The sequence below is a fragment of the Lepus europaeus genome, chromosome 20 (genome assembly GCF_033115175.1).
Source record: "Lepus europaeus isolate LE1 chromosome 20, mLepTim1.pri, whole genome shotgun sequence".
Lineage (NCBI taxonomy): Eukaryota > Metazoa > Chordata > Mammalia > Lagomorpha > Leporidae > Lepus > Lepus europaeus.
Window position 1 is genome coordinate 19,547,969 of NC_084846.1, and position 10,675 is coordinate 19,558,643.

The window sequence follows — 10,675 nt, forward strand, 5'->3', positions numbered from 1 at the left end:
AGTGGGGATTGTTTTTATTGAGGGAAGCTATGCATGTATAGGAGCAAGAGATAAATCTCTATACCTGCCTCTTAATCTACGAACTTGAACTGCTCCAAAACATAATCTAATGTTTACAAAACTAAATTACATTTTGTCATCTTTTTCTCTAATTTATTTATAGTTTCATGTTTATATATGCACTGGGTAGTATGAGGTAGAGTCTATTATGTTTTGCTGAATGGATAGGGAATATCCCCATATTAAGTTTTGTGATGATTTGAAAGACTTCCATGTTAATGACATTTGAACTATGTGCTTATCCCTTAGGGCTATGTCCATGCTGAGGACAGCTCCACATGGTTCTATTTACTTTGACTTTATAATCTGGTTCCATCATGATACTGCATTTGATACTGATCAGTGTGAATTTTTGAATGAAAACACTGGTTAGTACAGGTATGACTTTGGGCAGTGTTCACAGCCATCCATAGCCACAGATCCCTCATTTATGCACTGACAATAGTAAGAGTTCTTGGCTACATTAAATCATGCATTAAAGCTCTGAGAAGAATGTCTGAAGCCAATTGGTGTCTGCTATTATATTTATTATCCCTGTCATAATATAGCAAGTATTCCATAGTGATGTTCTTGTTTTTCAATGAACTCTTGATCATTTATTTCTTTTTTGCAGTTTTATCTGTCACATGATCTTGAAAATTAATCTTGAGGCCAGCATTGTGGAGAGTTGGTTAAGCTGCTTTTAGCAATGCCAGCATCCCATATCATGTTAAGTAAGTTCTTGTCACTTCATTCTTCTTTAAAAAAAAGGTTTTTTATTTATTTATTTGACAGGCAGAGTTACAGACAGTGGGGGTGGGGGTGGGGAGGTCTTCCATCCGCTGGTTCACTACACAAGTGGCCGCAATGGCCAGAGCTGTGCTGATCGGAAGCCAGGAGCCAGGTGCTACCTCCCGGTCTCCCATGAGGGTGCAGGAGCCCAAGCATTTGGGCCATCTTCTACTGCTTTCCCAGGCCACAGCAGTGAGCTGGACTGCAAGAGGAACAACCAGGACTAGAACTGGCACCCATATGGGATGCTGGCACCACAGGCGGAGAATTAACCTAGTGCACCACGGCACTGGCCCCTGTCATTTCATTCTTTTCTCTTCCTCCTAGTGCCACAGCTACACTGGCTTTCCCTCAGGTCCATTAATCCTCCAAGCTCAATCCTGTCTTAGAAATTCCACAGTAGCTGTGTCGTTGAAAGAACTTTTTAGGAGCCCACACTGTATCGTAGCAGATAAAGCCGCTGCCTGCAGTGCCAGCATCCTATATGGGCACCGGTTCGAGTTCCAGCTGTTCCACTTCTGATCCAGCTCTCTGCTATGGCCTGGGAAAGCCATGGAAGATGGCCCAAAGCCTTGAGCCCCTGCACCTATATGGGAGACCCAGAGGAAGCTCCTGGCTCCTGACTTCGGATTGGCACAGCTCCAGCTGTTATGGACAATTGGAGAGTGAACAGTGGATGGAAGACCTCTCTCTCTCTCTGCCTCTCCTTCTCTCTGTGTAACTCTGACTTTCAAATAAATAAATAAATCTTTTAACAAAAAAAAGAAATGTTCTACACTCTGTAAATGTGTAAAATTTTTGTGTGTTATTTAAGAATGTAACATTCAAGACACAACTTAGCAGTTAAGACACTGTTCCACTGCCAGTCTGATTCATTCTGCTTCTATTTTACAGAAATCCCCTTCCAGTGCCTCGCCTACCACTACAGGGAGCACATCTTTTTTTTTTTTTTTTTTTTTTTTTTTTTGACAGGCAGAGTGGACAGTGAGAGAGAGAGAAAGGTCTTCCTTTTCTGTTGGTTCCCCCTGCAATGGCCGCTGTGGCCGGTGCACTGTGCTGATCTGAAGCCAGGAGCCATGTGCTTCCTCTTGGTCTCCCATGCGGGTGCAGGGCCCAAGGACTTGGGCCATCCTCCACTGCCTTCCCAGGCCACAGCAGAGAGCTGGACTGGAAGAGGAGCAACCGGGACAGAATCCAGTGCCCCGACAGGGACTAGAACCCGGGGTGCCGGTGCGGCAGGCGGAGGATTAGCCTATTGAGCCGCGGCGCTGGCTGGGAACACATCTTAAAGCTGCTGCCTTTTCAGCCTGTCTTCCTTTTCCAGTGCTTTAGAGATCCTCAATTTAAAAATAGCTTTCCTTCTCTTTTAAGAAATGTAATCAGGCAACAAGCCAGAAGTATTTTATTGGCCTGACATATCGTCACCAATCCCTTTATTGATACCTGCAATTGTGTGTTGCCTCGCTATGTGCACTATAACCTAAATTTCCTTTATTTTTTTAAAGAAGTATCAGAAGATCTTGCCTTGTCATGAACATTTTTCAGTTACTTCAAATCACAAAATTTAATTTTCCCTCCTCTCTATTTCTAATTCTTGGTATATCATTGGAGTATGTTAGCCCCAAGTAAATGATTGTGTTCTTTTAGCTTTCTGTAAAAACCTGAAATTAAAAAAAAATGAGAATTAATGATTCACGAGAAGAAAACAAGGAAAATAATTCATCCTTTCTCGGTTTTTCAGTAGAGCTGTGGCTTTTCAAGTTGATGTTTGAAGTGATTGTTGTAACAGCAAAAATTTTTTCCAGCCTGAGTCCTGGAGATAGTTTGATTTTGACTGTGATGATTTTAGAAACATAAATATCACTTCAGAAATGAACTTTGGAAAATAGCATTTGTCCCTTCCCATCCCTTACACGTCCCACTAAAGAAAAAGCTCAGAACTTTTTCATTTGACCTGCTCTCCCTACATTGTAGGCCTCGACGGAGTGCCCTGCAAACACAGCCTGTTCAGGCTGCACTGCTTCATCTGCCATCTGTTTGTCGGGAGCTCCATGCAGTCACTGCCACAATTCTCTGCTTCTTAAAGTTGATCTGACCCGCAGCTGAGTTTTAATTTCCTCCCACTCTACCCAGTTAATGAGCTCTACCCTCTTTCCCCCAGCTTTCCAGCCCACTGCTCTCCTGAGATAGAGAATCTGCAACAATCTTGCCAGCCTTTCACATTCTGTTTTCCTATCACCATTCTACCAAATGTATCAATTCAGATGCAAGCCTTTATTTTATTTTGCTCTCAGCCGTTCAGTGAACATACAGATGTATGCATTACAACATTCATGATAGATTTATCTATCAAGCAAATTATACTTTATTTAGAAGGTGGTAAATAATATTATTAGGTTTTAATAAGTAGCAAATAAATAAAAAATAGTAAGTGAGTCAATAATGATCATAGTGATTGAATTAATATTATAGTGTACTGGTGAATCTGGGATTTTGCACACTTGTAAGTTAAGAAGTTAGATACCCTATAGCCTGTTAGTGTTTGATAATTTCCTCCCGCTCTACCCACTTGATGAGCTCTACCCTCTTCCCCTCAGCTGTCCAGCCTGCTACTCTCCTGAGATAGAGAATCTGCAATAATCTTGCCTCACTGCCATTCTTTCACATCCTGTCTTCCTATCACCATTCCACCAAAGGTATCAATTCAGATGTAAGCAATTATTATGTTGGCAAGTGATTATGTTGGCAGAAGATAGGAGACTCCTGGGTCAGAGACACAGTGTAGTAGTGTTGGACCTCTCAGTTGCAGAGATGCCCACTTGCTCGGGAGGACGCCCAAAGATCCAGACTCCAGACGAGTTGATGCAAAAAGCACGAGGTTTTTATTGAACGTTTGCGCAAACAGGCCCCCACCTCAGGCAGTGAGGAGCCCTGAGCGGCAGTTTCACACAGGTTATATAGGCAACGAATTAGCATATTCCTAATGCGCATGCGTAGGATTGGTCAGTTCAGAGGGACCATTAGCATATGGGAGAACGCTGGCGAAGAATGCTGGTGGAGAGTGCTGGTGGAGAATGCAGAGGTGTTACAGGATTGGTTGGTTCGGAGGTACAATTAGCATACCGGAGAATGCTGAGGGAGAGTGCTGAGGTGTTACAGGATTGGCCGGTCGCAGTGACATCATAAGTGCGCACCTAGAGACTCTCCGAAGGGGAGGGGCAGCTCTGCTCTGGGCGCGCCCAGAGGTTTCCCAGAGGGGAGGGGCAGTTCTGCTCTGGGCGTGCCTAGAGATTCTCTGAAGGGGATTGACTTTTCCTTCCCAGAGAACGTCCTACCCGCTAGACTCTGGGGAACATCTAACCTCTTAAGAAGCCCCTGATATTTGCCCAGGGCTAGTTTCTTGTCCCTCCCCCCATAAGGTTCCTTCAGTATGAACATTATTGTCATGTCTTGTTTCCCGCATGGGGAATTGTACAGATGGGCCCAGATGGGTGCCATGCATTCCATGGAGAACACTGAGTGGGGAGATCACCTTCTTAGGACAAGTAGAGAGTGGTCATCTCTTGGTCTCAGAGATAAACATTCAGTTCTCCATCCAGCGTGTTTGGGATAAACTTAACTGCAAGACACATCCCAGGTGAAAGAGAATCAGGGCTTTGAATTCTTGGCATAACCAGCAAGTTGTGTAGGATCACAAGTGGCCTGTGAGAGGTAGCAATGGATGTGAAAAAAACAAAAGCTGAACGGTGACCATGGGGTAGGGGATGGAGGGAGAGTTGAAGAGGTCAAGGTGGGAAGGCTAGGTTAATGCTGTGACTCGCAGGGTTTTATAGTAACAGATTGCTGGTTTACTCACTGTACACGTCCATCATTTGTGGCAGGGGACTTTGCTCACAGAAGTCATACTATCTTTGGTACCCAGGCTAGTTGAGCAAGAATAGTAGAATCCTGTCCCCTGATAGCACAAGGAGAAGGGAACATGGTAACACAGAATGTATTTCTTTCAACTTCTTCCTCACATAGGTCTCATTAGTCAACGCAAGTTAGTCAAGCCTAACCTACATCTGGGAGGGGAAGTGGCTGCTGATCCAGTGTATCTTTTTAAAGTTGTGTTTATTTACTTGGAAGGCAGATCAAAAGTGACAGCAAGAGAAAGAGGGAGAGAGATTTTCCAACTGCTGGTTCACTCTCCAAATGCCTACAACAGCTTTGGCCAGGCCAAAGTCAGGATCCAAGAACTCACTCCACAAGGGAGCAGGAACCCAAAGACTCGGACCATTTTCTGCTCTCTCCTGGGCACATTAACAAAAGCTGGATTCAAAGCAAAAGCCAGGATCCAAACTAAGCATTTGATAAGGGATACAGGCATCTTAAGTGTTGACTTAACCTACTGCGCCACTACGCTCACCCTAATAAAGTTTATTTTATGAAAGATTATATGTGCAGCAAAACTCATGTTCAACTCATATGAATGTGAATTATGACCATGTTCTTAATTTTCTTTGTTGTTGTTTTTGCCTGAATCTTTTCTTTCTGTTTCTGAAGAGAAGTGCTTTCTCTCACTGAATAAAAAGCTTAAAACTTAAAAAAAAAGACAAGTGCTAAAACTCTTCTCAAATTAATCTACATAAGAATTTAGAATTGTATATCTTACCACTGAATTGATAACTATATCATTATGAAATCTCTCTGTATATATCTAATAATACTTCCTGCATTAAAGTCTGTCTTACCAGATCTCAGCATAGTCTTCCATTCAAAATGTAGGTATTTTTCAACATTTTTACTTTTAAACATTCAAGAGCTGTATCTTAAATAGCAAATAATTGACTATTTTTTCCATTAAATAAGATAATTTTGAGTTTTAGCTGGATCACTTAGTTAATACACATTTAAAATTTTATTATATATTTTACCTGAATTTAGCATCTTTCTTTGTTTCCTGTTTTCTTAGTAGTTTCTTTTGACTCCCTTTGAATCTATATATTCTCTTACTTTATTTCCTCTTCATTGGTTTGTTAGTTATGTATTCCTTAATTATTTTTGTGTTTATCCTAGCAATTGTCAGATTTACTACTGATTAATCATCAGTGTATTTCAAATTTACTACTTTTAAAATACCAGAATCTTATTTACTGTAATTGTTTCACTTTCATCTTTTTTCCATTATCAGAATTTAAATTGCGCACATTTTACAACAAGTAAGACATCCAAGTGATTACTTTTTAAAGTCGATAGCTTAGATTTACCCCTACTTTTAATCCTTTTATTGTTTTTCATTCCTGCTCATATTGTTATGATTTAATCTTAGATCTTTTTCCTTCTGCCAAAAGCAAAACTCTTTTAAGAACCAATTTTCATACAAATTTCTTGCCAATGCATTTTTTAAGATTTATTTATTTGTCTGAGAGTCAGCAAGGCAATGAAACTGATATAGATTTCATAGATAGATAGATTGATAGATAGATAGATAGTAGATCATCCGATAGAGATAGAGAAAGAGAGAGCTCCCAATCTGGTAAACACTTCATTTGACTGCTGTGATTGGGGTTGTGCCAAGCCAAAGCCAGGAACTGAGAGCCTAGTCCAAGTCTCCCATATGGGCTGCAGGAACTCAATTACTTGAACCATAACCTGTGCCTCACAGGGTCTGCATTAATAGGAGGCAAGAGTCAAAAGCTGTCGGTGAGTATTGAGCCCATGCACTCTAGTGTGGAATGTGGGCATCTTTAGGGGCCTGTCTAACTGGGAGACCCAATGTCCTGCCCCACTGCATTTTATTTGGTACATATACCTAAGAACAAGAGAGGTCTTCAAAAAATTCATGGAAGACATGTATTTTGAAAAATGTGCATGAACTCCAAAGCTACATCAAAATAACCATTTTTAATACCAGTTTTCCACAAACTTTTGAAGTTCACTGCTTTTCTGCCTTCCTTTGTGAAGTTTACTCTTGCTTGTACACTTCTAGTTTCCTCTAGTGCTTTCTTCACCTTCAGTCTGTTGCTCCATGGTTTTTTTGTCTGCTGAAAAGCTGACTCCCAGTCTCACTGCTGTACTTCTGAAAGCAACATGAGTTGAAGTTTTGCTGGTATTAAGAGGATCTCTTAGATTTTGGTTATCAACAGTTGTCGTAGCTCATAATGAGATGTGGTTTTCATTGAATATATCCTGTTTACAGTTCATAATAATTAATAACTAACTTGGACTTTTCAGTGGTGAAATTTCTATTTGACTCAATTTTATACATTTACCTTCTGTACTGAAATTCTCCATTTTTACCCACTTTTCTGCAAGAATTAAGCACAATACTTTAAAGCTCATATCTGATAAGTCCAATATCTGAATCAGCCACGCAACCATTCTGTTTTCTTGTTTTCCCCTCTTGATTTTTATTCATTTGGATCTTTCATCTGGTAACATTTTTGTTGCATGCTAAAATGTTGTATATGAAAATTTATGGAGTAGTTTTCTTGTATCAGAGATTTAATTTTATCTGGCAATAGTGTAGAATATGAGTGAGCTAAGCTATTTCAATTAAAAATTTTAGTAACTTGAGTTTAGATTTCAGTAACTTTGAGGGTTGCCTTCCTTCTCATGTGTCCTTACATTTAAGAAGGGCTGAAAGTTGTTCAAATGCCTCATTGGGTTATTTTTTTATTTTATATTTATTTACTTTAATTTTGTTTGAAAGATAGAGAGAAGGAGTAATAGAGATCTTCCACCTACTGATCCACTCCCCAAACACCTGCAACAGCTAAAAGGCTTGGCCTAGCCAAAACCAGAAGCCAGGAACTCAATCCATGTCTCCCACAAGGATGGCAGAGACCCAGGTACTTAGGTCATCATCTGCTACCTCCTGGAGTGAGCATTCGCAGGAAGCTGGATCAGAAACAGAGGAGTCTGGGGGCCTGCGCCATGGTGCACTAAATTAATCCTCCACCTGTGGCACTGGCATCCCATATGGGCGCTGGTTCTAGTCCCGGCTGCTCCTCTTGCATTCCAGCTCCCTGCTGTGGCCTGGGAAAGCAATAGAAGATGGCCCAAGTGCTTGAGCCCCTGCACCCACATGGGAGACCAGGAAAAAGCACCTGGCTCCTGGCTTTGGATGGCCGCAGCGCCCGCCGTGACGGCCATTTTGGGAGTGAACCAACAGAAGGAAGACCTTTCTCTCTGTCTCTCTCTCTCACTGTCTATAACTCTACCTGTCAAATAAATAAAAAATTAAAAAATAAATTAAAAAAAAGAAAGAGAGGAGCCTGTGCACAAAGGAGGCACTCCTATAGGGGATGCAGGTGTCTCAAGAGGCAATTAACCACTGAGCCAAACACCTGCTCCAGAAGGGTCTCCGTTCTTGATGGGCACAAAATTCCAATATTTTTCTCTGTCCAATAGTTGTCTGTGAGACAGATAAAATACGTGTTTCGTTGTGTAATTCCTTATCAGCTCTTTTCTACTATTTTTTTTTAATACAGCCTATCCAAGAATAGCTTCCTTGGGAAACCCCTTAAGGGGAAATTGTACAGAGAATGCTGGGCTCATGACGCTAAGATTCCCTTAATTATCTAGAATCTTGGCCCCTAAATATTTGCCTACTTCGGTGGCCTTGTTTCCATTTTTTTAATCTCCCAGACCCAGATTAATCACAAAAACCTTAACTATATGTTTTCTGCTAACTTGTTCTTTGAATTATCAAATGTCCCAATGAGCAATTGCAGTGGTAAATGATCTATTTGCATGCATTTTTCTCTCTCTTAGGTTCCTTGGCTGCTCACTTGCTTTTGTTTTTCTGTTTTGTAATTTATTTAGCTTCCCTTCAGTAGTTGAACTAAGCAACAGCATTGGTCTGGCACAATCTTCTGGTTTAGCCAGAAGAAAAAGTTGGCCAAATATTTTTATATATATTTTAGAGGTCAGATTATTAGCTTATGGGTCAGACTATTGAACTTTGAAGACCAGCTTCAGCACTTTTCCTCCATTTTTGATGAAGAAACATTATGAGCATATAATAATTGTATATTTTTATAGGCAATACAATAATTGTATATTTTTATGGGGTGCAGTGTGATAATTCAATGCATATGCATAGTATATGATGATCAAATTAGAGTAATTATCATTTCCATCTGTCTAAACACTTGTTCATTCTCTGTGTTGGGGAAATTTCCATGCCTCTCTTCTACTTTCTAATAAAGTGTATAATGAATCACTGTGAAGATAATAGTGCTCATGGACAATACTGCAGTAGAGCTTCTGCCTCCTGTGTACTTGTGTTTTGGTACCTGTTAGCCAATCTATTTTCTATCCCAAAAACTACACCCCTCCTAACCTCCAGGGACCACTCTTCTACTCCCCACTTCTATGAAATCAACTTCTTTCGCTTCAACGTAGAATGTGCTCACATTGTGTTCGTCTTTCTGGGTCTGGCCTAATTCACTTACCATCATTTCCTTCAGTTCTATCAGGTTGCCATAAATGATGGGATTTTGTTCTTTTTTCATGACTTGACAATGTTTCAATATGTGTGTATACCACGTTCTCTTTGTCTACTCATCTTTTGATGGCCATCTTGGCTGATTTCATATCTTGGCTGTAGTGAGTACTGCTGTGATAAATATGGAAGTACACACTCTCTTTTATCTACTGCTATCATTTCCTTTGGATACATACCCAAGAGTGGTATATGTGGTGGTAGATCCTTTTTTGGGGAACCTGCATGCTATCTACCACCAATACTAAGAGTTCCCCTTTCTCCTCATTCTCACCAGAAGTTGTTATTCTTCTCTGTTCTGTTACAGCCATTCTAACTTAGATAAGATGCTATTAACTCTAGTACTTTTCTGGTACTTGAATATAAGCAAATTAGTTGCTCTGGGTCTCAGTTCCATAATCTGTAAAATGGCCATGTTAGAGTTCCAAAATTACAGAACTGTGAGAAGGTATTATAAGCATAGGCCATGGCACTTTTGCAGCACAAATAGAAGGTATAGGAATAGCATTTAACTTCTAGTCTAAAGGTACTCACTCATCATCCAGTAAAAAGTGGAGACATTGAACTATTTTTCAAATGAAAGCAGTTAAAACTTTCTTTTTTATAATAAACAGGTTTTTGATAATGTGTGCAAGAATGCATTCCCTGATTGTTGACAAATTTACTGAATTTTATTTTACAATTCTTCTTTGTAAAAGCTGGCTTTTTTCCATCTACCATTCTCTGTAACCTGAACTGCTATGCAAAAATTTTTCTAATGTTGTTTGAAGTAATGTGATATTCTACGTGCTTCCTGGCAGCTAATTTGGTACGCAGTGTTATATTGTTGTCTACATAATATGAATTTAAATTTTTTTTTCCAATAAGATTTTATATTCTTAATGGAAATGACAACTTTTGTTGTTAATATTTCTGTGAACAGAGGTGGGTATATATCGTTGCCAGTCAGTAATTATTCGTGGAATTTTAGTGAAGCATGAGTTGAAAGAAAGAAATTGAAAAGAGAGATTCTTAGTGTGGTTTAGGAAGTTGAGAAGTTATATGGAGACTCATGGTTCCTAACATGGTGCTTTTAAGAAAACATTTTATTTCTCTTCCCTTTGATCACAAGAATATGTAAAATATTAAGTCTAGTAAAATAGGTCATTTATTTTATATTTCAGAAGACAGAAAATACTTCAAAATTATATATATATATATATATATATATATATATATATATATATCAGAGTCCAATTGTGGCTTTTAATAAGAAACATTAGCCTGTGCTAACATATGAGACCCATTGCACTGTAAAAATTGCATTAGTGTCTTTTGTTACCTGACATAGTTGATCGTGCAGTTTGGTTTTAT